Source organism: Cololabis saira, chromosome 2 (genome assembly GCF_033807715.1).
Source record: "Cololabis saira isolate AMF1-May2022 chromosome 2, fColSai1.1, whole genome shotgun sequence".
NCBI classification, from domain to species: Eukaryota; Metazoa; Chordata; class Actinopteri; order Beloniformes; family Belonidae; genus Cololabis; species Cololabis saira.
In genome coordinates, this window is record NC_084588.1 from 42,212,558 (window position 1) to 42,240,009 (window position 27,452).

Genomic DNA, 27,452 nt, shown 5'->3' on the forward strand with positions numbered 1-27,452 from the left:
CTATGACTACGTTTACATGCAGTCAAAATTCGGGTTGTTATAGTAATATTCCCGTTACTGAAACATTCAGAATATTCCGTTTACATGCGTGAGCAAACAGGTTATCCCTGTTTACATGGTAATTAATCATTTGGGATATCTGGATCAAACCAGCGACGCGCGGAGAACGTGATGACGCAATTACCGTCATTTCCGCTTCCTCTTCCTGTATCCAAATTCAAAACAAATGCTGCTTCACGCAACTTTTCGCTCACCTTCTTGTAAATCTCGCTATCCCGGTACTTTATACCATCTACAAATACCAAAATGTTCATATCTTTCATTAGATTTATGAAGTGATTAGTCTCCTCCTCACTCCAAAAGTGTGGCGTGGTCTTGCGTTTCTCCGTGTTTATAAGAACTTCCTGGACTCAAAAGACCAGGATTCCTTGCGAACAGAGCATGCGCAGAAAACAAATTAATGTTCTGTTTGATGGGGATATTCCGTTTGGTGTTTATATGACTGAATATTCAGGTTTTAAAAGGAGTAACCCATATATTCAGGTTTTTAAAAACCGGAATATGAGCAAATTCGGGTTATTCAAAGGGGTTATTGGTGTTTACATGGCCGTGCAAATTCGGGTTATTGCCAATATTCAGGTTTTAAAAGGGTTATTGACTGCATGTAAAAGCAGTCTATGTCTCTTTGTTACCAATTTCTCAAAAATGAGAATGAAAATGAGTTCAATTCTATTTTATTTATATATTCTATTCGTCTATTAGAGTAAAAGTTGTCTGTAGGTGCTTTCCGGAGACCCAGAACATGACCCCTGATTTCCAGCTCTCATTGGAGAGTGTGAAGCATCAGTAATGAGAATCGGCACCTTCAAAGCGGAGCTCATGGTTCTCGGTCAGAAACGGTTGACTGGTGGATCAGTGCTCTTCTGTTGTGGTGAAGAGAGCTAAGTCAAAAGGCGAGCCTTTCTGTTCGCAGGCCAGTCTATGGCTGGGGGAGAGGGAGGTCTGAGCTTCCATGCTCAGGCCAATCTCCCCGTGAGCCAAGCACGGATAAGTGGAAGTGGATGGCTGGACAGATGAGTAATATACGACCTTGAGAAACCACTGCGAGCACCGACAGTTCTGACAAAACGAACACAGTCAAACTCTGAGAGATAATACAAAAACGTTCAGTACAGTCTTGAAATCATTATAAGCTAAGCGGCTGTGACATTCAGTGGGGAAAAACTAGAGCTTCAAAAATGTAAAGAGCATCACGGCAATACTACATGGTAAATTCAGGCTTTTCTGATTCAATAATAATGTCATATAAAAGAAACTAATATTGAATGTTTGTAATGTATGAGCCCTAAAACTATTTGGCTGTATCAAACATGAATGCTGTGTGATTAAAACATCAGAATGGGTAATCACACATGCTGTTCCGACAGAAATATGATAAAAGATTTTCAAAAAGACATTGATATGAGTATAAACTATCAGGTTGTGTTTGCAGTTTAATTTTAAAGTTCGTACTCTGGAGAAGGAAATTTGCTTCCGAAATCATATCTAATCAAACTTTTATTGATCATTCTGTCCGTCTTATTATGGACAATGTTCTAATCTATCAATACCTTTAACTAGTTTCCGCTAGAGGTTAAAATATCAAAATGTATAATTGTGTAAATGAGTATTAATCACATCTAGTGCAAAGGAAATTATGCAAATTAAAATTGTATTGCTGAAGTTTCACTGCACTTAACAATAAAATAGCTGTAAACCCCCCTGAAATGGATCCAAATATACCATCATGTATAAAGAAAAGCATGCATTCTCTTTATTTTTAGGGCATTACATCTCCAACATACAATTAACAATCATCTTGTGGCCACAAGGTCATACATGCAACCTGAGGTGCACACTGTGTCGTCATATATTTTACAAAAACTAAGCAACAATCCAGAATCCAAAAATGTGTGGAAAACAAAATAAACCTTGTGATTCAGCAGCTTGTGGAACCAGCTTGTGGTCCATCCCCGTTGGGGATGAATTTTGACTCATTCTTCTCCACAATTCTCCATCAGTTGCAGCATCTCAGTTTGGAATCACATTTGAGTCAAATACTTCACTATAGAGAGGAGTTCATGACCGACTGAAAGACTTCAAGGTGTCTTGTGGCTATAAAATAAGCCCAAATCATCATCCCACCGCCACTGTGCTTGACAGCTGTTTATTTGTTTTTCAACAGTGTTCAGATGGAATGTAAAATGTTGTTTGCTTTTTAAAGGAGAAGCTTTCTCCTGGACATCGTTGCAAACAAATCATACTTGAGCAATCTTTTTTATAAATCTACTATCACTAACTTTTTAAAATATATCTGCTCTGCGATTGCACGGTCTCACATTAGGGTGAACGCGCTGGAATATGTGTAACTTTAATGAAAATTTCTCCTTCTGGACATTTTTTCCCACTCAGATATTGATTAGAAATGAATCTATAATCCCTCTCTCCGGGCCCCTCTCCGTTCCCCCCCCGCTGCATCTGCGGCCGGGCGCTCCTCTGGTCCTGGAGGGCCGCTTTTGTGGTCACACGTATACATACACATAGCCACACAGATATATACAAACACACCCACACACATAGCCACACATACATATACATACACACACACACACACACACACACACACACACACACACACACACACACACACACACACACACACACACACACACACACACACACACACACACACACACACACACACACACACACACACACATACACACACATAGCCACACAGACATATACATACACGCACACACACACATAGACATACACATTGGCTTGTTCACCTGCTTGCTCTGTAGTTTTTAGGGTTAGTTAGTCGCGGTAGCTTAGCTCAGACTGTGAAGTCATTACTGAAGTCTTTCCTTCTTGGCATTGTGTTACCACACACATGAATACTGCAGACCAGAAAACTGCCTAAACTTCTACTTTTACGGATGGTTTTACAGAGGCTCACATTTGTTGAATAGTAGTTTATTCGCCAAAATTTTTGTCCGACAAAAAGTATTAGCAAATTAAAGGTATATTCTGTAATCGTATTCAAAAACATTTATTGTTATACTGGGTGAAATGGTCCTTCCATCCTGAGAGTAGCCAGTGAATAATGTGTTCAGAAAAAGGAAAGAAAAAACTCTGACCTCTCTGACAGCTTTAATCCTGTAAAAACTCTCCAATCTGTTTTTTGCGCACCGAGTGGCACGGATTGGTCAGAGGACCAGAGGATTGGCAGGGGGGAAAGAACCAATCAGATGCCTTCATTTTAAGTCCCGCCCACGCCCCCCTCTGTCCCATGCGCGCACTCGTCACGTCGAAAATCTTACCGGAAAACTTCACACACTCGAGTCACGTTTGCTGAAGAATGGCGCAGAAAACGAGAAAACGCAGCCAAAAATACCACCTTCAGCGTTACTTGTAACGGCTCGCCCTGCTAAAAAGGCTAAAAAAAGAAAGCCAAAGTGCGATTCTGCGTCGCAGGTTGTCCGCTACTGGGGGTCTGCCACGGACCGACGCCATTCTGCGTTGGTGTAACGCGGAACCATAAATCAGCCCTCAGTGTGTGCTCTGTGTGCTGTTCTGAACACTTCTCTGTTGTGCTCATTTTGCTGGGACGTCAGGTCCCTCCGCCGAGACACAATCCCCAGTATGGGGGTCCTTGGGGATGGAAGCGTTTCCATCCCGGCGAGGACGGAGAGCGGAGAGCGGGTGGTGGTGCGCTGCGGTGGTTTGCAGGCTCTGGAGCCACGGCTACACCGTAGGGTATGGCGTAGCCTACGGCGTAGGGTACGCGGCGACGCAAACCATTCTGCGTTGGTGTAACGCAGAACCATAAATCAGCCTTCAGTGTGTGCTCTGTCTGCTGTTCTGAACTTCTCTGTTGTGCTCATTTTGCTGGGACGTCGGGTCCCTCCGCCGAGACACAACTTTTGCGGTATGCGTTCATTGTTGTGTCTAAAAATGATGCGCAGTGCCCACCCAATCAGAAACGGTACAGATATTCTGTGATATTTTTTTATATTTATAAAAAAATTTAATTATAAAAAAATAAAGGATCCCCATAACTTTGATTGGGTGGGCAGGACGCACGTTTGGGTGGGCACAGCCCACCCCTGCCCCCCCCTAAAACCGGCCTTGCTTACAGGTGAATGAGACATGGGGTAGTTTTGTTGAATATGTGCTGTCCAAAATGTCCTGGAAAACTCGACTCCGGCAAATGCGCGTTCCCCAAAGTTTGTGGGGGCGTGGCTTTGGATGGAACGCTGACGGAAGGGGGGGGAGGGGGCGGGGCTTAGAGGAGGGGGCGGGGCTTAGAGGAGGTGCCACTTTCAAATCTTGCTAGCTCTCAAACATTACTGACTATACCTTTAAATTGTAAAGCCATGGACAAAATTAACTTTATTTAATCATAACGTATCATATGTTGTTGTTAATCTAAAGTTGTACATGCTCAGTTTTCTTCTTGACAATGATTTTCTTGATCATTTCTTTTTCTTGTGTCCTGATATATGGTGAGCGATTGAAAGAGGGTGTCCTTTCTATTTTTTTTCAGATTTTTGCAAAATAAATGACACATCACAGCACAGAAAGTGTATATCTCCAGCTCTCTTTAATTACAGATTCAAGGAGGCTGAGTAGTGAATGTTTACACATTTCCCGTTTTACACATCTCCTTCCTGCTGGATGTTTAGAGGTTTGCGTTAAGCTCTGTGAAAGACACGCAGGCCTTGCAGAATACTTCATATCACCACGTTTCTTCCTTCTGCATTTCACAAACCCACTCCAAACAACTGCACCCCCTTCCCTCCCCATTTAAGATAAATATGTAACCAAAAGGAGAAATTCATGCTTGAAGCAAGGAACTAATCTCCCTTCTGCCTGTTTCACTCCTCTGTGTTTAATTGATAGAAATTGCACGCATCAAAGAAAACGCACACTGTGATTTAATGGGCATAAAATGGACATTAGCATTTTAAAGAGGTGGATTAACACATTAATCCGGGCAATTTTCATCCAGCACTTCCAATGAGATCGTCACAGCGCGCAGGCTCCTAATGGAGCTTAACTGGCTTTCTGCTTTAGCGCTGCTCTCAGGGATAACACCAAAACTTTTAATTTTTGGAAAGGGGGCAACCAAAGGGGCTTAATTCGCGTGACGGCTGCTTCTGAAGTGAGCTTTTGCTTTCCAAGTCCACATGACACATTGCACACGTTGCAACAGCGCCAGGGGTGTATTCGGAGTTTGTGCGGGCAGAAGCAAATGTTTTAGATGTAGAAAACCGCTCGTGCCTAAAAGGCAGTAATCAAAGGAGCTGTTGTTGGATGAACATCATGGAGTTGACTTTTCATCCAAGCTGAACATATGTGGCTTTTGCTCAGAGGGTCATGCTGGATTGCCGAGCGCAACAACGGTACAGACAATAGAGCTAAATATATTACTTTGCCACAATATGGTCTCGCTTTACGATCAAAGGACATCCAATACGCTCACCGTCCACACAGATGCAACTCATTTGGGCTCATTTTCTGTGAATCGCATGTACAGATGTGGCGTTGGTTGGAAACTTCCGCGCCCGGCATCAGAGGTAGAAGATGCCGAGCATTGGATTGTTTTGACATACAACCTGTCAAATCTCGCGAAAGGAAGTGGCTGCTCGGTTGGCTCCCTGAGGACCGATAGTTGTGTTTCATGTGTGAGGGGGACAAGCGCGTTCCTGTTTGTATACACTCACACACATGAAACGTGTTCACGCGCACACGTTGCTGCAACACGGAGCCATCAAGAGTGACACAAACCCTCAGCGGTGGTGTTTAGACAACACAGAGCTCCCCTTCATGAAGCGTGTCCCCTACAGTGGTACGCGCTTTCATTTCCGTCCCCGTACGGCTGCTCTTCCCTTTTTGTCTGAGTCATTTACACCACACTTTATGCACACACGACATGCAAGGCCGCTGTACCTCCACGCAAAGAGAATGTAATGTAGGTCATCAAACAGAGCCGACTGGGAGGGTGCTGTTGTTTTGGAGCAGCGAGGAAGCCTCTGGAGTAATGGAGGGATGTGAAAGGCGGGGAGTAAAAGCAAAAAGGGAAAAAAAAAAAACACAAGGAAACAAACAAAAGCTTCTTCTACAAACTGTTAAAACATAGAGCACGTCTGTTTTGGGTGTCACTGGTGGATAGAGGTATGGAAATGCAAAAACACTGTTTTCTCTCATTCCCCGTCCACCTGTCTCATGCTCTCTGGTGAATAGTTTATGCTACGTACCTTCTATCCACCTCTCCTGTACTTTCCATCCCATTATCACTCCAACATGAGATTGCACTCAAGACAATGTTGGAATTTTTGATAACATGGATTGTGAAAATGAAACACTGTTCTGAATTAATAACACCGTCTGGAGCTTTTAGAGCGGGGCCCATCCTTTTTCCTGCCTCCAGCTGTATTATTAGTAATATTACTCTTTCATTCTCTGCCCGCTGTCCGGTGCCATCTGAGTACTATTACAGAAAGCTCTCAGCTTCCTGGATGCGGGTCGGGAATGTGTGTTTCCAAAGATATGTTCTGCCAGGATGCTGTGATTTCACTAACCCCTGAATCTGCAACATGAACGCCATCCGAGGAGACGGGCTCGGTCGGCGCACGCTTCCCCGTGCTCTCTTCTACCTTTGTCTGAAAGGCTCTGACATCTTCATGCGCAGGTGTCGTGGATGTCTGACCTGACCAAGCTGGCCGAGACTGAAGGCTGAAGGCCGAGAGGACGAGCAACAGTCTCGCCCCAATGAGATCTTGCAATAAGTGCAGACAGAACACTGCAAATTTGTGACGCAGGTTTCATAAATATCTTGTTTTCCTGCCGTAAACGCACATTTTAACAATAAATATAAGAGCCCAGGCAGCCTTCCATTCCTAACACATGTTTACCAGATAAAGAAAAAAAAAGAGACACCCACCACCTCCTCTGTGAGAGATAAAGTTCACATTCCTGTGGCAACCGCTCTGTCACGGTCAGCCGTTTCTTGCCAGACAATAAAACACACAAATGCTGTACGCTGATCCAAAATGCCAAATGGGGAAGAAACTCAAATTGCCCTCTCTCAAAGTATAAATCTATAACTTTGCTCATCATCAGCCAGTTTTTCCATTAGGCTGAACTCCCTCTGTGCAGAAACTGACAGAGTAACTATTGTTTACTCCTCCGATTGGAGATGTAATAATATAATAAGGTGTCTGTGTGGATGTGATGACTAAAAGGACATATAAACAGGAACTTTTTCACGCAGCAGCAAACTGTGGCCATCAAAAATGAGTCTTCTTTCCCAAGCTTTGGGATTAATTATAAATAGTTCTGATTTGTGTGAGCACCTTTAGAGACGGCCAACGTGCTCGGACGGAAAAAAGGCCAGAAATGAATAGCAGAACGCTTGTCTCTTCCTTTTTTAACCAGCCTCATGACGAGGATCAGCACAAACCGGGAAGTTGCTAGGCTGAGAAGAATCAACATCTGTAATTGAATGTACCTCGATGAAGTGATCAAAGAAAAGAGCTTTAATCAATAATAAAGTACATCCACCGACTGGGTTAAAAAGGATGCTGCTTCATCTCGAATGCCGAGACATGCTTTTTTATTTTGTTTAATAAGGATCATAATCAGGATTTCTGGTTTCCAGAAAGGAAACTGGTCAGAATGTGCTGGCGACAGCCAGCTCTGTTCGATGCGTCTGCGTGCTCGTGTACGGACGTGCGTGGAATAGATCCATCCGTTCCTGATGCGGCTCCCAGCAGTCGACAGCTCTGCCAGCCGTTGTCATTTTCTGGCAGCCAGATTACTCTTGGGGTGGCATTTTCACAGTTGTCAAGTGAGGATTTAATGGCCAATTATCCTCAGATAAATATATCTCTGCCGAGGAGAGGGAGCCATCGCATGAGTGGGAGACTATCGCTTCTAATTGAGGGCTAAAGAAAGAGGAAAACATGTCTGGTCAAAGCCTCCAGAGATGGTGCCGACTTCCTTCATCCCGGCGCTGCCACTTCATCGTCACCCAAGGAGGCAGTCGGACGTCTTGGAATGAAATTCACTGCACTGAAAAAATCCCGTGTTAAGTTTATAGCACAAAGCACACTGTTGTCGTTAAACAGGGTGTTGCCATCCTCACTTTGACCGGAGCCATGCAGTCGATTGCTTTTTACTTTTCCGCACTGGTGTTCGTGACAGGAGAGGAAATTACTCGCCGAAAAGACGGCGGTGGCCAGTACAGTGACTGAAATGTGGGATTGATGGGACAGTGGAAAGAAAACACGGAAAACCAAACTTAGCAACTTGCTGCAGGGCTGCAGGAGTGACTCCAAAGAAACCAGATGACAGTGAGATTTCTCTCTCTCTCTCTCTCTCTCTCTCTCTCTCTCTCTCTCTCTCTCTCTCTCTCTCTCTCTTTCTCTCTCTCTCTCTCTCTATATATATATATATATATGTAATGTCATTTTTTTATATAGCCCTTTACAACAGCCTTTCGGTGTGCAAAAGTGCTTTACAGCAAGTAATAGATAAAAGGAGGATAAATAAGAACAATCAAAAACAATAAAACTATAAAAACCATAAAATACAACAAAATAAGATAAAGATAAGAGTGTCATCAGACTACTGGGTAAAAAAAATAAAAATAAATTATATACATATACATATATATATATATATATATATATATATATATATATATATATATATATATATATATATACACATATATATATATATATATATATATATATATATATATATATATATATATATACACACAGTCTATATACCATTTTGACAATTTGTGATCTGATAGATAGTTAGACGAATTCCTTGATGCATTTATGTTATAAATATATATATATATAAACATCAAAGGAAATTGGCTCCCAAAAGAGAAGAAAACCGGTGACCCTCCACTTCATTGTTGCGATGACCACCAGTTTGTGGGGAATGTTCATTTTTCTGAAGAAACACGTGGATTTCAGGCTCCAGCATTGTACAGACCCGTACGTTTCTTGTTGCTGGCAGGTTACCAGCGCGTAGATGTCAGCAGGGATCGAGGATAACAGGCTGAGCAGCGTGCGTCGACGTCACCCCAGGTTAACGACAGTGACAGTTTCAATCTCCGAACCGGTGCAGGAGATTTAATGTCTCCCCCTTTGGCACCAGGACGTGCTGATAATGATGCTCGGTGGCACGGAGCGCCTCCCTTCTGACATCAGCAAGGATTTAAACCCCTAAAATGTTGAGCAATTTCATATATATATATATATATATATATATATATATATATATATATATATATATATATATATATATATATATATATATATATATATATATATATATATATATATATATATATATATATATATATAATTTTTAGTGGTATTATCTTTAGAAGGGAAAAATGCAAACATAGACACACCAGAAATGCTAAGTTTAAACAACCATAATACTGCACATTCATAAATCAAGCCTCACCGTGCAGCAAGTTTGAGCAGTCAGGACTGGGGCTTGACCTTTGACCTTTCCAAAAGTGCAAAGGAAATCCCCCACCCCAATTATTAACTTAAAATTTTTCCATCAACTGAAAAAAACAAACATTTTTGGGGCGTAAAATTATTACTCTTTACTCTGCATTTGCAAAGAAACCCAGACATAATCAGTCACCGAGGAATCTGTACAGTTCCTGTTACCTCTGTCCATCTCTCTCCTCGTCTCAATGCTTCTTTCTCTTCACGTGAAGTCAACCAGGAGGCAAACAAACAAACGAAACCAATAATTAAACAGTATAAACTAACCCATAATTAGAAAAACAAGTGTCCCTGTCTCTCATGGATCTTTGTGACTTTGGTCTTCAGTTTAAGGACAGTCTGCATGAGTGGGCCAGCTTCATTACTAACCTCATCACCCTCCGTATGAGATCTGGGCTTCACGTGCACTCAGAGCACGCTGAACCAGGAACCAGACAGATATTTTCATGGTTTAGATCAGGGGTCTGCAACCAAAAATGTTGAAAGAGCCATATTGGACCAAAAACACAAAAAACAAATATATCTGGAGCCGCAAAAAAATGAGAAGTCTTGTATAAGCCTTATAATGAAGGCAACACATGCTGCATGTATCTATATTAGTTATAACTGGGGGAAGATTTATTTTTTTATTATGCACTTCGAGAAAAAAGTCGAAATGTTGAGAAAAAAGTAGAAATTTTGACAAAAAAGTCGAAATGGCAAGATGAATGTTGAAGTACAATCTTGAGAAAAAAGTCGAAATGTCAAAAAAAAAGTCGAAATCTTGAGGAAATAGTCAAAATTTCGAGAAAAAAGTCGAAATGTTGAGATTAAAAAGGAAAGGAAAAAGGAAGAAATAAAGGAAAAAAAGAAGAAAAAAAGAAAAAAAAGAAGAAAAAAGAGAAAAAAGGAAAAAAAGAGAAAAAAAGAGAAAAAAAGAAAAAAAAGAAAAAAAGAAGGAAAAAAGAAAAAAAGAAAAAAGGAAAAAAAAGGTCAAACATTTTTGAAAAAGCTCCAGGGAGCCACTAGGGCTCTAGAGCCGCGGGTTGCCGACCCCTGGTTTAGATTGAACCACTCCAGCAAGATTTGTTGTCAGTTATCTCACCAGATTGTTGTCCTTCAAAGAGGAGATCTTGATCTTGATGGTCTGGTTTAATCGCCATGGTCCTATTTGCTGACTGAATGACACTGTTGTGTATTTTTATCATGTAGCTAATTGTAGCTATGAAATATTTACCCCTAAAATGACGCATAAGATCTTCAATCTGACAAACATGCGATAGGTGTGCTCTCCCTACCATCAGGTGTGACGTAACCTGACTGTAGCTGATCAGAATTATATCCTCTCCCAGCGATATTTCTCAAAATCACTACCTGGATAGTGAGTTGAGCTTTTCCTGGACCGTGTTTCCTCTTCACTCCCGCTTCTGCTCTTGATATATGCATTATTGTCATTGACACTGTAATGATTGGTGCGATTATGCATGCAGACGGGGCCGTGAACGGTGGTGTTGACACGGTGTTGACAGGCTGGCACGGTCACATCTCTCCCACCGTCTCAGGTGGGAGCTCTGGTTATGCACAGTCTTCATTTAGATTCCATTACCGTGATGCACGCCTTATGGGTGTCACTTCTCTTCCGCTTCACAATTTAGAGAGCTAGAATTGGGCAGTAATTGTGCTACCTGGGTGCAAAAGCCCCCTGGTGGCAAATCAAGCAATGGGATGCGCGGTAGCATGCTGCTTGGCTGCCCCCCCAGCTCATTTAGTTGCCTTCAGTTGTCAAGGTGTGCAAATGAGCCCGGCCGGGCCTTCATGCCCCGCCCACTCTGCTTGAGTGATGCCTGTAATGGCCAATTACATACCCAGTAGCTGCGATTAGCAGACGTAATTAGCAGCTCCGTCATGGACACCACGCCCGTGCTCCTCTGGATCACATCTGCATGTAAAAAAGCAGCAAACAGCCTCAATCGCATCTGCTTCATTACCCACAACCTTTGCTCACTGCGTATGTGGAGCAGCGTCTGCACTGGGTTTCCCTCCTCTCAAAGCTTTCCAGGCGCCTTTGTGCTGCTAATAAGTGAAGTACATATATTGTACATAGTATTTACATCACACTTAATGCGCATCACGTCCTCTGTAAGGCAGTGCCGGTGAGTATCACACTCACAAACACTGCTATTATGTGACATATGCCATTGTGACACATATTCCCAAAGTAAATGAGTCTGCTGGGAACAGAGAGATCACAGTTTCTTCTTTAGTCAACCGAGTGGATTCTCATCTTACCAGCTCCAAAGCCTTTGGGTATTGCATATTGCAAATAGCCTACAGCAGTGCACTTATGTGGAACAGGATGGAAAAGCACGCTGGTTTTGGCTGGTTAAGAACAAAATGTCAGACGTGCAGTGTTTACTGTCGTACAGTTGTTGTTATTTCAGTTAGGGGATATTCGTGGCCCGACCGAGGAGGCAGCGCTACTCAGGCTCTTGCCACATGTGAGCCGCATATTACGCCAAGCTGCGTTGGCCTCTGACCGCCTCTGCTCTGGAGCTGCAGCGAAATAAAGGGAGGCAGAGAGTTCAAAATGGTGTCTGTTTAGTGTGTAGTCATGGTGGCCTGCCATTGGATGCTTTCATCATATCTCTCACTGATGCCACAGTGCCCAGAGGGGGTGATGTCACGGCAAGGTCAATGTCAGATATGAAAGAGGGGAGCCGCGCCTGCCAAGAACTTGCGGGGAGAGAGGCGGATTCAACCAGAAGTGTTCTGAGACGCGAGGCAAGACGGCACCATGTGGCAAATGTGCCTCCGCGCCTCCACATCAGGCGTGTACACTGTCAGCCAGCTACAGGCCCCCGAGGTCCTACGGATGTAGATACTCAACCACATGCTTCCGTTTATGCCTCCGTCACTCTTTGTCTTGTCTCTGACTATCTGGAACGCAGTCAAATGGACAAAGCGCTACGTGCACAAAGGGAGCGCTGGTATCCTCAGAACGGCGCTTACTGCTCGCAGCAGCTGTGGAAATGTCAAACAGGGCCCGAGATGAGAGAAGTGTTAGCGAGTGGGATGAAACTGCTGACACCTCATTTCCTTTCATTCCCAGTTCTGAAGCTACTTTTGTCGCAGAGTGTTTTAGATATTTCGGAGGCCCTATCTCCCGTCGCTAGTGCGTTCCGCCCGACATCAACCATCGCAGCGCGACGCGCGCTATCACGCAAACGGCTTCTTGTGAGCCATTTGTTCTGCCTTGGAAGCGTGCTCTTTGTTTGAACCTGCACAGTCTGGATCCCAGTTTACTTTTTAAGAGGGCGTACGGCGGGAGACGCCGTTATCCCGACTGGCTCAAGGTTCCCCCGCGCGAGTGTGTTGTGATTGCTGTCTCTGCTATCACTATTCTTTTCTTCCCGAAACGTAAATCTCATGTTTTAAAGATTCCTTTAATGGGAATCAAAGTCTAAATATTTCAATGCAGCTATTTTATTATTCAGTAGACTCACAGGCATTTCCAGCCATCTGACTGCGAGAAATCCATGTGCCTGGCGTCTTAGCGGTGCAGGTACATGGCTTCAGCTGGCAATATTACAAGGATTAGCATGGCATATGAAATATTTAGTGGATTTCTTCTCTCCACCCATCTAAAACCTAATAAATCAAATGACTGCCAAATGTCATTAAAGTGATGGTCTTTGACTGGGTAAGAGAGAGTCCCTTTTCATATTCAAATTCGGGGTGGAAGAAATGAAAGAGCAGAAAGGTTACTTGGTTTAGCTGACAACCCCCAGTGCCCTGACGCTGGTGGGTGAAGACTCGGAGAAGGGCAGATGGAAGGAGGAAGAAGGAGTAGCGGGGTGCTGTGACAGAGGAGGTATTGTCTGATGTACCAGCCGGGCGTCCTTGTGGCATTGGTCTCCTGTTGGCGCAGGCGGGGGTGTCTGGCCTGCTGTTTTGATTAGTCTTCATTGGGTTTCTCTTTTTTTTCTCTTACCCTCCCCTTCACTTTCCCTTTTCACTTTTTGGCTGAGATGTCACCTCACTCTGGATCACAGGCAGGGGCTGGTGGGACAACCAGCTGTCTCTGTCACCAACCGTCACCGGCTTTGTCCTCTCTCCCTCACTGGCTGAACAGATGATGGACATTTGAATGGCAGACACTGCCCCCCCCCCCCCCCTCACGCCACCTCGCCCACTCCCCGGACCCGGCACACTGAGGAAACATCGATATTCATCCTCATTGCCCACCCACCTCCAGCCTCCCTTTTCTGCGTTTTTGATTCATTCATATGTAAACTCAAAGATAAAACATATGGTGCTAATTTGCAACAAATCAACGGTGACCCGGGCTGACTTTCCACTCAGGATATTCATAGTGAGAGTTCCTAGACGCCCAGCACCTGTCTGTGTTTGAAGCCTTGCCTTATTCATTACCGAAGGGTGCTGGCAAAGAGTGTCAACAAAGGCGCAGCAGGCCTGTAATTTGCATTCCTCCTACAAGGTGACATAATGATGTAAATTATCAAAGAGAGCTGATTTTGTGTGAGGCGTGGAGGTTGTTGTAACGCCACTGGCGCTGGTCTCTGGAGACCGTTTGAAAAGAAAATTATGATAGATACACAAGTAACTGTTTGTTACTTGAACTCCGAAGGGAAATTAGCTGCGAGGCGAACGTGAGCCGCGTGAATGGCAGCTGTCCGCTTGTCGACGCCTCGTCACCGGCGACGACGCCGATCCCAGAGCGGAGCAAAACTTTGATTTCACTTCACTTACATCATTAGAAGCGCTGGTGAGGTCACGGCATCGGGAACCAGACCACTGGATTAAAAGGAAACAGCATTGACAAAGTTAATATCCATTATACATCAAATTGATCGTGTTAATTTTGAATAAGCCAAAGGTGTGAAATATTCATGTGGAGCTGTCCAAAGTTTTTTTTTTTTTTTTTAGTTTTTTTTTTTTTTTAAAGTTCCTTTTCTCTCCTCCTTGTTCTTCCCTTCATGTTGACTTGACTTTCTTCTCCATTAATTATCATGCCCAGGAGGTTTTTCAGGGAGAGGAGCAGCCATCAGGCTGAATCATCTTGACAAGGCGGCATGGCCCAATTACACCAGTGCTCCACCGGGCTTTGATGTGGCGGAAAAGAAGAGAGATAGGGGCAAATTGCACAGCCATATTATGGTAATGATCTGATTTAATCCTGCCACTAAACTTTATGTAGCTTGTTTAAAGAAGATGCTAACGCTAATTACAGAGGTGCGCGGAGGTGCTGGGTGGGATCGGCCCGCGCCGCCGAGGGGCTGCAGGCGGCGGTGCTGCTGGTGGGAGTTTCCAGTCTGCAAAAAAGTGCAGCTCATAAATGTTGTAAATGAAAACGAGACAAAGTGGACTTATTTGGGTTTAATTATAGAGCCGGCGCAGGTGAAAAGGTCAGGTGTGTGGGAGGGCATGTGTTCGGGCTCCAAACCGGTCGGGCGACCGCAGCTAATTAACACGTCCGAAGAGGGGAGGTAGAGGAGGTTTGAGAGAAAGCCGTAGAGAGGGAAGGGAGACGTGGGGAGGGGGGGTGGAGAGGGTGTTACAGGGAATGCACGATAATATCGCCTGTAATTAACTTGTCACTTCAATTACAGCCTCTCAGATTGGAATTGTCTTGGGTTGTGGCGCCGGGCCCTGTCTGTATGGTTAATTAGTCTGACGAGTAGCCACGCCGCTCCTCACAGCTCTCCACGCCGTCGCGCCCGCAGCAGCTCGGTTTATTGTTTCTGATGATTGACTCGCGTGGAGCCCAGAGTGGATCAAACTCCAGCACGACCGATCGACTCCTTTCTGTCCTCTATTACACTTTAAAGCCCGTCATAACGCCGGAGCCCTTTGCTTTCGTTTCTCCATCAACTATTAACGTCTCATGACTTGAAACTACGCTCCAAATAATCTCGGGTCGACATTTTTTTCTCAAGCAGATGACTGGAAGCATCCCTGATGGCCTGTTAAGTCTGGAAGTGAGTTCAGATGTTGCCGGGTAATCTCCACGGGAACCCACCTGTGGACGGCTTTAAAAAAAAAAGAAAAAAGAGGAGAAGTAGGACAATGAAAAATAAATTCAAAGCAAAACCAGCAGACGTGACTTGTCATCTTTTCACTGTCAGTCTCTCGTTTGTCAAACCGAAAGACATTAGTGCCGGTGGAGATATGAAAGCGAGTATAAATATTGCACTTACAAATTGCAGACGAGAGAGCAGCCACAAAGCCCCCTTGTAGGAACAGGCTTATCTTTGATACTGCCTGTTATATTCAGAAGGAAAAGTGTGTATACATCAATAGGCGGAAAGAAAGTAAACATAATTATCTATTTGCATTATGCTTAGAGGAAGATCAAATATATTTAGCATTCTCAGATGGGTCTTTAAACTTTTTAAACGCCAGTGAGGAGCTAAAAATACACGATGGAGAGATAGTTGCAGCGACCGGTTTGGTGTGTCCTCTGCGTTACCTCTCTTCCAGCGAGCACGAGGACATCTCCTGGGATGCCGGGGCCCTCTGTAAAGATTTGCACCGACAGTTGTGTAGAATATCACAGCTCATTGTGTAACTCTTTGAAATCTGGCTGTTATGTAGAACATGTTCTGGAGGAGAACTTCTGAGGATGTGTCAGGCGTTTCGACACCGGTGTCATCCGCTCTGGGCCAAGGTGGATTGTTGTCTCGCAGTCTCAGAGGAAACTTTGACAGTTCCCGTTCCGCGAGGTACTTGTATTCATTTATTTGGAAAAAAGAAAAGTAGATGTTCAAAGTGTGAGCTGCTAAAATAGTCAGACTCGATTGCTGAGCTTCACTTTGCAAAAAGAGTTTCATTGGAGCTTTCTTTATTGAATTGCACCCACTCCAAAACATTTCTTTCAGTTTTTGCTGCATTATCTCGTGGAGCGACTGCATTTAATGTACAGCGTGGACAACTCATGCCATCATGCAGCAGCACAAATTATCATATGAATAATTTCATATTATTAATATCAATCAAATCACTTTATTTTTGCCATCCGTCAATCAATCCTGAAAGCTGAGGACGGACCAAAAGTCTGAGCATCTGCAAAGTCTGAGTAGCTGGGAGCATATGACGATATGAAATGTGATGATAATTGTTACAGAAGCCGTTTTCCGGTGTGGATTTGTTAAAGTAAACAGATTTGTGAGCGAGAGCCCAGTAGGACTGAAAAAAAAGAAAGAAAAGATTTTCAGTTTTTCCACCAATGTGGAAGATATTTGGGAACACGAGATCGGCTCGCTGCAAGACTTCAGCCTCTTGTTCTCTTTCTGTGGTGGTTTCTTCTTACACCGTCAACGGTAACCATTGTCTGCTGCCTTGACACGGAAAAGCATCCCAGAATGCATCAAGTAAGAATGGAGGAGAAAGGAGCAAAAGGGATCTTTTTAACTTCACTCTTGTGTAATAGAATGTCATTCTAAAATGTTTTCATGCAAAAAATATAATTCTGCTAACTTCAAATTTGTGGTTACGTTACAAAGATAGGGCCTATTGGGAAAATTCTGATGTTTTCTGAGGTTTTTCGCCTCCATCAAACTTTACCTCTAACAGGGCTGAAATACATGAGACCCATTAAAAAGGCATCACTTTTAGTATGTTACTGTTACATGTACTTTAGCTGCAGAGTCCACAGTCCATTCTGAGTTGTATTAATGTTCAGTGTTTATTTTATGTTCAGTTAAACATGCCATCTAGTACACAAGCACACTGTTGTTCCAACTTCAGAAAAATCCCGAAATGCGCCCTCCCGTCCTCCGAAGAATGCTCTAATAATCGGTCATACTTGTCAAGTATGAACTACCAAGGAGACAAGTCTGAACCTGACGTACTTGGTACTCAGAAATGGCTCTGGTCTGCTCCCCATTCATCATCAGGTGGGTGCATCTGCTAGCGACAGCCTGACTGACTGTCAATCTCATGATTCATTTTGCTGTATTTATTTATCTTTTGCATATGACAAAACCAATAATTGTATTTCTGGTGACCAATCTGTGCTTGCGCTGCCTAAAAACTGCTGATCTTTGAGTTGTGCTGAGCCCAGAACCATAGGTGGGTAGTATCGAGTTACATTTACTCCGTTACATTTACTTGAGTACGTTTTGGGAAATGTTGTACTTTTAGGAGTAGTTTTGAATCACTATACTTTTTACTTTTACTTCAGTAGATTTGTGAAGAAGAAACTGTTACTCTTACTCCGCTACATTAGGCTACGTTGAGCTGTTACTTTAGTTTTATCCCTTTTATCCACGTACGCGTCGATCTCATGACATCACTGGGTGATTCTTTGGGAAAAATGTTTGTTTTTGCATGTTTTGTCACATATACACAGACTCAAACACACACACAGAGTTTCTATGAGATCATGGGCTTGTTCTAGTTCTGCCTGGTTAAAAAAGAAAAGTACAATGGCTTGAAATTTTGTGCTACTTGTGCTTAATTAATTATTATTATTTTATTATTTATTAAAGAACTTGAATTTACTTTAAGATTAATTTAATTTAATTTAGCTATTCTTTATTTTTTATTTATTTTATTGATTTAATTTGCCTTAAGATGATTATTTTGTACTTCAGACGTTACTCAACAGTTACTCAGTACTTGAGTAGTTTTTTCACCAAGTACTTTTTTACTTTTACTCAAGTAATTATTTGGATGACTACTTTTTACTTCTACTTGAGTCATATTATTCTGAAGTAACAGTACTTTTACTTGAGTACAATTTTTGGCTACTCTACCCACCTCTGCCCAGAACCTTTAGATGGGATTTCTGCGCGGCCCTCATTCAGACCAAAACTCCAGAAAGCTGCTGCTCCCGTCGCCCACCAGGGAGAACCACCACCTTTCCCACATCACAGACCATGTTTAGTGCAATCAGAAACAACCCATGTTGGTTTGTATCCCGCTCCTTGGGTCCTGCAGAGCAAAAACCCCCTAAAAGACTAGTTAACGTGACGCTGAGAAGTGGAAGATTCATCACTTGGAGCATAATTTCTGACAGTTGTGCGTTTCACACTGATTTGGCCTTGGGGGGGTTTGCAGCCAACAATACTGAAAAGTTTATCACCCAAGTTCTCTACATCTGTTTCCCTGACCCCTCTCAATATGCTCGCACATGTGCTTCTCACATCAGGCGGAGGCTCTCATTGGACGATGACATCAGCGTCTTCAGTCTCAACTCAAACTGTCCATAATGTCAAGATCAGCCTCTCCGGGGGTCGTGCCATCTAGATTTTATTGTACTTTTTTGAAGTTTCTTTACAGCTGAACGGCTAAATTATGTGACTGGTCCTGCTTGGTCGAACCAACACGCTCAACAAAGTCACTCACAAGTATTACATATGTGAACTCATTGAATGTTTGTGATCAAAAAAGGATGTTGAACTCTGACGGCATGCGTGGACTGTATCTGCTCTAAAGAAATTGCCTAACAGAGTATTTAAAGAGAGAGTATTAACAATTAAACCCAAAACAGTTGACACATAGTTATGCAACCCGCCATCCTTCATCAGTTTGAACTCACGGCCAAAGATCTGGAGATTGATGGACTCCAGTCCCTGCAGAGTTGCTGGTAATAAAAAAAGAAATAGCAGTTACACCCTTGTTCAAAAACATTATTTCTTCTTCTTCTTCCCTGTGAGCAATTGCCATCAGAACATGTCATCCATTTGAGGTTACGCTGCCCCGGTCACTAAGGAAGTCTTGGCTGAGAGAGGCAGCGTTGCACAAACTCTTGACGAGGCTTCCTCGCAGCCTTGTTCTCCTGCATGTATCTGTCAGCTTGTGGCCTTCAGAACTCAAGCCCGGGAGGCCCGCTGGGGCTCGTTGCGTCTGACACTGTCATTACTGGACAACATTCAAATGTTGTGGTTTACAAGATTGAAAACACGAAAGAAATTGTGTTTCTTCTTCTCAGTTAAGGCAGGCGGCGATAGTGTTTGTGTGCATATGTACTGGAAGCGAAATGATCCATAAAAGAAATGGCTGACCCATCAATCAAATCTGGCAGCAGCAAGTAGGAAAAACATCCTGTGGATTTGTCTCAAATTCAAGAAAGGATTTATGATTCTTTTGTCTCCCGTGGCACTCGGGTTGAGGGATTCATTGTTCTTCCCCTTTTTCTTCCCCTCCTAAATCCTTTTATTCAGAAACTATTTGTACATTCACTTAAACGACAGCACAATCCATCAATTTTGCACTGATAATTGTCCGATTGGCTTGTTTTTTGACCAGCCACATAAAATCAGCTCCACTAGAAATGACACGAGCAGCGGAGAATGCTCACCTCATGAATAAGTTGGCATGCAAAACGTCTGCAGCGAGAGGACTGAATTCAAATGAGCTTCGTTATCAACCTCCTCCATGATGACTTGCCAATGGCTGGACTGCGAGCATGGCCACAATCCAATCACATAAACCCTTTGATGAGTATAACCAATACTGTAACACGGGCCCAGCTGAGGTTTGTACCATTCTTTTCCATTATGAAACTTGTTTACAAGTTATTAGGGAGGCTCCTCCCTGTATTTGTGGCTCTTTCGGTTAGGAGATTATAATTGAGAGCACAGGTTGGCCCGTAACGTTCGGGAGATGCCTGTAACATGTACACATGAAAGGGTTTAGAAACGATTTTGAATCGGTGGGGGGGAATTGGGTTGAAAGGCAGAACTGGTCAGTTATTTTGTGGTACAGAGCTTTTAAGTTTTAGCAGGCAACAAAAGGTACTTTTTTTTTTCTTCTTAACTTTTGCTCCAAAGGATCAAACACAGAAGTTCAGCTTGCTTCTTTTAGTGCTGCCATAAAAAGTGTTAGTCCCCTCCCAGACATGATGTGAGACAAGGAAAAGATCAATCCCTCACATTTTTAGAGATTACACCATGCACATGTACCAAATATGCAACATCGCAAGAACTTAAGACTTTAACATAAACTCCACGTCTGCATCCGAAAGGTGATCCCTCGGTTCAGCATAGAGCATGTGTGCATTTGAAATAAAAACTATTACAAATTGCCTTAAGATACATATAAAATGTAACTTTGAAGCACTAAACATGGGCAAAGTTTCAAACATTTTCTTTTTATATATTTATACCGTCATCTGGGTTTCTGTTGTCAGCTCATCACAGATGTTGTTACACAGCCCCAATCTCAAGTCAAGCTGAGTAAATTAGACTAAAATTAACCATCAACAGAGGCGGATAAAGGAAAACAAATGTTAGAAAATGGTTTGGAATTGAATCACTATGTCTCAGAATAAAACATAAAAAAGTACTAAAGATGTAAAGATTAACTACCATGAGTCAGAAGCTTATGTTTACATTAAAGATGAAATCATACTAATACAAAGATGTGCAAACTTAAGGTTTTACTGCAGATTCTCGACGGAAACGATGCAGGAGTTGAGCTTACATCGTTACCACGGTGGCGCTCGCTGGAGGTCTTTACAGTCGGCTGAGGCCGCACGCTATTTGAACGGCGTATCAGCTGGCCCGACTCCCTGGCGCCCGCTCAGCGCGCTCAAAGCAACATATACATGTACGCCTGCGGCCCACCGCCGTTGTCCGGTAAAAACAAAACAGTGTCGGACAACTGACGCGTTTTACGGCGCGCCATCAAATTTAACAGCTGGAAATTATTTGGGAAACGGTACAAAATTCTGTACAGCCACGTTTGAGTATAGGGCTCAAAGATTTACGATCCCGTGTGGACCAAAGGGCACCTTTGGTGACATGACATTCATGTTTCAACGATAGAGCAAGATAATCAGACACGAGTTCACCAATAATTCTGCACCAGAATCAAATAAATTGAAAAAAAAAACTGACTCACATGTTTTGAAAACTATGTTTGAACCGTGAGATGTATAAGTTTAAAATTGATATCAAAGGAGGCTTGCAAACCGTTTTAGTGTGACTGCGAGTAACATCAGCTGATCAATAACACGAGTTGGGGTGATTATAGATGCCCCTCCTGCCCATGCCCTCCATCATCACTGACCAGGACAACGTGGGGTTCAGCAGGAGTTTCATGTGATGGGGCTGACGATCAGTCTGCTAACTTTCTGGCTGATTAAGAAACAGCTGATTAGGAAGATTGCGTTCTTCTGACTCCCTGCAAATTCGAACATCCTTTCTTTGGGGTCTTTTGATTAAAGTAAACAAACTTTCAAATATATTCTAATGCATATGTGTTTAATAAAGTCATGGGTGTCACTGTGCTGTTGTGAATGAAGATGAACTTGCAGTGAATTGGATTTACTGTATGTTTAGCTCTTTTTATGTGAATAAGTTCAAATCCCGTCGCACGAGGTGTCACCTTTCTATAGAGCCAGATAATAGAAATGTTGTAAAGTAGGCTATTTAGAGAACTGTTGTAAATGTGTTGATTGGTGCTGTTTTCTCTTATGTGCATATCAGATTCATAGGAATGTGTAACATGGATGGATGGAAGATAAACTGGTCCATCCTCTATAAAATAAAGATGATAGTTCCTCCAACAAAGCTTTGCAGTGGGAATTTGAAGCACTTTAAAGGCTGCTAGATCCTACCGGCCTCAGACTGCAGGCTTCAGTTAGTATTTTCAATGTTAAAGTTTATGACAGCCCTTTGGAAAAGACTGTACAAGTATGGCTTGTTAGGAAAGAGATTTCAGAAGGAAACCTTTGCTTCCTACAAAGAACGTGGCAGCGAGATTTAAGGGTCGCCAAGATACAACTAAACACATTTTACAAAACGTCTGAGACGTTGTCATTTTGGGCCATTAAAAACAAAGTAGGATAGAAGTACTTTACTTTCACACACCCACCCTCTCAGAACGAGTGCATCATAGCAGCTGAACAGCACCTTGGGAGAGACGTGAGGATTTGGGCTTTGTTGTTGTCGTCACTACAGAACCAGGGCACCTTGAAGCTGTTGGATCAGATATCGACTCATCTGTTCACCAAAATGCTTTAGGATCCGAGGTGAGGACATCAACAAAACCAAAACGCTATGATTTAAATAAAGTGAGCAACAACCTCGGTAAACAACCTGATCTCACAAAAATCCGTGAAATGCCCACGACCTCTCACCACTATTTTCCGTGGCGCCAACACAGAAATGGTATAATTCCGTGTGAGCACCACAGATATTGTACCTATGCGAAGTCAATGGGATCCGTTGTCGTGATATATACACGGATTATTACATTATTGTTATGTATATATTATTCTTTATTATAGTGGCTAAGTTATGAGTTTTTGACGCGCAAGTTACTGTTTGTTGAGTATTTAACCATGTTGTTTGCTGTCGCCATGACGACGGAGGTGGCGTAAGTGATGTGAAATTATTATTTTTAGCAAAAACCACAAGCGTTTCCTACTTATAACCAATCATAAGTGGTGCATTAACCTAACCAGACCTTAACCAGAGCGTCGTCCAGCCACAAAATATCATACGACAACGGATCCCATTGACTTCGCATAGGTACAATCTGTGGTGCTCACACGGAATTATACCATTTCCGTGTTGGTGCCACGGAAAATAGTGGTGAGAGGTCGTGGGCATTTCACAGATTTTTGTGAGATCAGGTTGTCGGTAAAATAGTTGGAGAATGCTGATGATGGTTTGCTTCTTATAGGCGAGTAAACGGCAATCATCTAAGAATTGTTGCAGTACCTCGACTGACCGCTAGAGGCCGGCTGCAAAAGCCAGTAAATCTCCATTGACTCCCACGAAGTCCAACTTTAGAGCAGAAATAAACATATTTAGAGCCTGGTTCAAAAAGCCGTTTTGGTCTGAATTGTTTGATGTCACACCCATGACAACTCTGATTGGGGGGAATTTCTTTGTACCACGCCAGGAAGCTTTATATAAAGCAGGGGTCGGCAACCCAAAATGTTGAAAGAGCCATATTGGACCAAAAACACAAAAAACAAATATGTCCGGAGCCGCAAAAAATGAAAAGTCTTGTATAACACATGTGACATGTATCTATATTAGTTAGAACTGTGGAAGAATTTTTTTTCATTATGCACTTCGAGAAAAAAGTCGAAATGTCGAGAAAAAAGTCAAAATTTCGAGAAAAAAGTCGAAATGTCAAGATTAATCTTGAAGTACAATCATGAGAAAAAAGTCAAAATGTCGAGAAAAAAGTTGAAATGTCGAGAAAAAAGTCGAAATGTCGATATTAAAAAAGGAAAAAGGAAGAAAAAAAGAGAAAAAAAAGAGAAAAAAAGGAAAAAAAAGAAGAAAAAAAGAAAAAAAAACTGATTGACAGCTGGCACAGCCAATGGCCAGCCATTATCACGTATCACGTCCTCGTCCCTAGTCGTCGCATTACAGTGCTTACCGAAGCCACCAGCCGTCTCTACGAGCCCAGTGTGGCTAAATGTTTTATTCCAACGTTAAACGATATATCCTGCAGTAATCATCTGCCAGCAGCTCTGGAGATATTTTCCCCCAAAGAAGGAGCTGATAGCCAAAGCTAACATTGACTGACATTTGGGACTTGTGTTCCTGTTTCCCGAGCAACACTGCTGTCCCCGCTACAAAGAAAAAGAGGCTTCAAAACCACTCTTTACAAACCACTGGGTCAGGTGATTTAATGCTCCGTCCATTGTTTTTGACGGTGTATGACGAAGCACAGAGCGCTAGCTCCCTCAGGCCTCATAAGGAACTCTCCAGGACAAATCTGCGTCCAATAAATAAAAACATGTGTCATGAATTGTTATTTCATTTGAGCTTGTATTTACCTAATTTTGAGATCTGGTACCAAAAGACGATTTTTTCTTTTTACATTCCCCATTACATAATTAAAAAAGGGTGTTTTCTGTTTTAGCATGATGTTTCACCTTTGGGGCATTTTCTGTCCTTTTTTTATGGTTATTGAGCAGCGAGATAGTCAGACAAATCATGTAATGATTCGTTTTTGTTGCCCATCTTTGAAACAGCTGTCATCTATTTCTGTAAGTTTATAAGACTTTTCTTCTTCTTTTTTTGTCCATATGATTAATAATTCAGTGACACCATGGAAAAGCAGGAAATATAAAACATAAGGTGAATATTGATGTGGGTTTCAGAGTTCAGAGACAGTAAAAATGCTGTATTAAAGCCATAAAAATGTTTCTTTAGCTGTGATTCATGCTGAGCTCCTGAGAGGAAGTTCCTAAAAAGTGTGGCGTGAAAATGTATCCTGAGTAAAACACTGGGATACAGAAGGGCATTTCATTTCATCAAACTTTTATCTGGTGTTTTTTTATGCATCAGTATGTGCATTTCTGTGGAAAAGTTTCCCCAAACAGAGAAAAAGACAATTACGAACTTGTCACAGTTCACAGACTGTGCAGAGCTGCTTTATGAGATGACACCACAAATACCAGATCTGTCCGTTATTGCAAGTGACATTGTCATTATCCACTGACACAGCATCCCTGCTCTAGTGGGGCATTAAAGTGTCCTACTAAACCGGCAACATAAACACACTGATAAATTACATTTATATACCATCAAGCTGCGACATTTGCTGACACTAAAAATGTTTCTCCTGATCTACCGAGGCAACGGTTCTCATTATCCAGCCACGCCGGATTGTTAATGAAAAATACACAGACAGTGACCTTTGTAGAGTCTCTCTGCAAATGACAGAGTTGAGAAACCCTAGCCGGGGAGCACGGCGAACCAGGAGCAGAAGGAGAGGGTCTTGTTGCTCAAGATTCCCTGGAAGAACTCAACATTTTGTCCGTCTGAATCCCCAAGTTGTGGCGCTGGATGGACTCTGACGGGGTCACGGGGGCCACGTGGTCAGTAACTCGGACATCTGCTCCAGAAATCACAGCTGTAGTGGGAGAAAACGTCAGACCCGAGCTCTGCCCAGGCACCAGGGGAGCTGGAACGAGTCGTCAGGACACCCTCCAAAAAGAGTGTGCAGGAATTTCTATAACGGCTAATGTCTTAATTAGCCCATAAGAAATAATGGAGCCCAGGACTGAACCTCAGCCCGCCAAATCATGACAAAATGGCAGTAACAGTTCACTTGGATTTCCAAAAAACATGCAATTTATTAAGCATAAGGGCAACAAAGTTATTTCCTATTTTGCAGACGAAGGTTTATGGGGTAAAATCAAATGCAAACTTTTATTAAATGTAGGTGTGTCCAGCAGACAGCACATAAAAATGATATTTTGTTTCCTTTTATGTATTCAGATATGCAAGCTAGTATTCTTGTGGTATTATTGTGCAACTGTAAAGGCGCATTGAAAAACAATTAGAGAATTTACTGCCAAGTGTCAAATTAAACTGCCTGTGACCTTTGGGTTCACTCAGTAATTTTCATAAATCCTAGCTTGGAATGATTTATTGAAAGACCTTAAGTCGTGTTACCAGACGAACTGTGAATTTGCTGAGTTGATGATGGCACCAGTTTTTTTTTCTTCTTCTTCTTCTTCGTTTTTTCACACACCAGCCTATTAGACTCCTTTGGAGCTTAGCTGATAATTGCTGATGAAAGGGTCAACACAATGACAGTTGCTATATGAGAAGCAATCAGCCCTGGGACCGTTAATGCAAGGGTAATCATCCCGCGTGGTGCTACCAGTTATAAAAGATGTACACAGCGATTCCAGCAGATTGTGCAAAAACGATTATTGTGAATGCAATCAGCTTCGACAAGACACAGATGGGGCCCGCTGTATCGGGATAATTTATTGTCTGACGAGCTATCACTCTCACGCACCGCCCTAAATTTACTTCAAAACCATTTTTGTGCTCCGCGGTTGAAATCGGTTCCATCCATCTGCGGGCTTAAAACGATCTTCAGATCCTAGCTGACCGGGCATGTGGACTAACAAGGTTTGGGGGGAAATGTTTCAGCTCTTTGCTGGAGTTGTTCTCTCGCTGCACAGCAGGTGCCCTTTCTCACGCTCTCGCTGAGACCATATGGGCCCGTCCAGCCTCAGCCTCAGCCTCGCAAGAGGCTCTGCGTCTGCCAAAGCCCTGTCACACCTGAGTACAGAAGATCAAAGAGCCCCGCCGTGCCTACAACCACACGACCGCTGCACGTGCCAAACTTCCTTCTCTGCTCCACTTCCTTTGCTTTCAGCACATGTGTTTCCAAGGTTGACCACTAATCCTCCATTTATGTGCATTATCGGGTCTCAACAATTTACAGGAGTGACAGCTCTGGGAACCGTCCCGCTGCTCCATTGAGTCCTCGGCAACGTTATTCCCTCTCCAGTTGATTCATCCTTTCGACTGACTTGCGACTGTTTCTTTCACCTTAAGTGTGAAGAGCCGCTCTCTGAGAAGTGGGACCACAAGGAGAAGGCTTCTGCGATGCCGAAAGCAGCCAAAACCATAACCAGCAAGGCATAATTGTTGTTGTGGTTTCCACTTGTAAAGCGATGGCTTTGGCCTCCGACGGAGGCAGCCTTCTGTACTAGCCAGGCCGGAGAGAGAGGAGGTTTTTCTGCTCAGCGCTGAATTAAAACTCCAAATTGGGGCTGTCACTGGAACGTTCCACGGGGACTGCTAACGATGCCGACTCAAACCGAAGCGAAAAAAAAAAGATGTGGGGTAAGCAAAGTACTCCAGACTCCGGTCTTGTGTCTCACCAGCAAACAGACAAATCAAAAAAACTGCCGTCTGGTTACACAGAAGAGACAGCGCCATCGATTATGGCCTTGCCTGCAGGGGGGGTTTTGAAATTTGTCAACTATTTAATATAGCAGACATACGGCCCTGTAGGCTGATGGGCCAACTTGAGGGACATGTCCTACAACTCCATCCTCATCCAGCAGGCTGCACTCAGTCTACTTGACTTATTTCATTGTTAAAATTCACCAAATTCACAAAAAAAAGCCTT